The sequence below is a fragment of the Belonocnema kinseyi genome, chromosome 7 (genome assembly GCF_010883055.1).
Source record: "Belonocnema kinseyi isolate 2016_QV_RU_SX_M_011 chromosome 7, B_treatae_v1, whole genome shotgun sequence".
NCBI classification, from domain to species: Eukaryota; Metazoa; Arthropoda; class Insecta; order Hymenoptera; family Cynipidae; genus Belonocnema; species Belonocnema kinseyi.
In genome coordinates, this window is record NC_046663.1 from 26,491,591 (window position 1) to 26,491,898 (window position 308).

Below are 308 nucleotides of genomic sequence, written 5' to 3' on the forward strand. Positions count from 1 at the left end.
GATCAAAATTAAGCAGTTTTGGAACAAATTTCGCTGACACACGTCTCATGCCCAAAACGTCCGAAGAGATAGCATGGCATGAGCCAAACAATATGCCAACATCTTCAGCAACTTCTCCGATGGTAATTCAGCAATTTTTCAACACCATTTCTTTCACTGCTTGAACGTTTTCATCTGTTCTTGACGTGCTGGGACGTCCAGGGCGACGTTCGTCTTCGACATACTCTCGGCCTTCTTGAAACAGCTTGTACCACTTATACACATTTTTCTTACTTAGAGTAGACTCAACGTATGCAACTGTCAACATT

At 42.5% G+C, this 308-nt stretch overlaps 1 pseudogene; it reads right to left on the minus strand.

The window, feature by feature from the left end:
- LOC117176384 overlaps positions 1–308 on the minus strand; it is a 20,173-nt pseudogene that overhangs the window by 3,809 nt on the left and 16,056 nt on the right.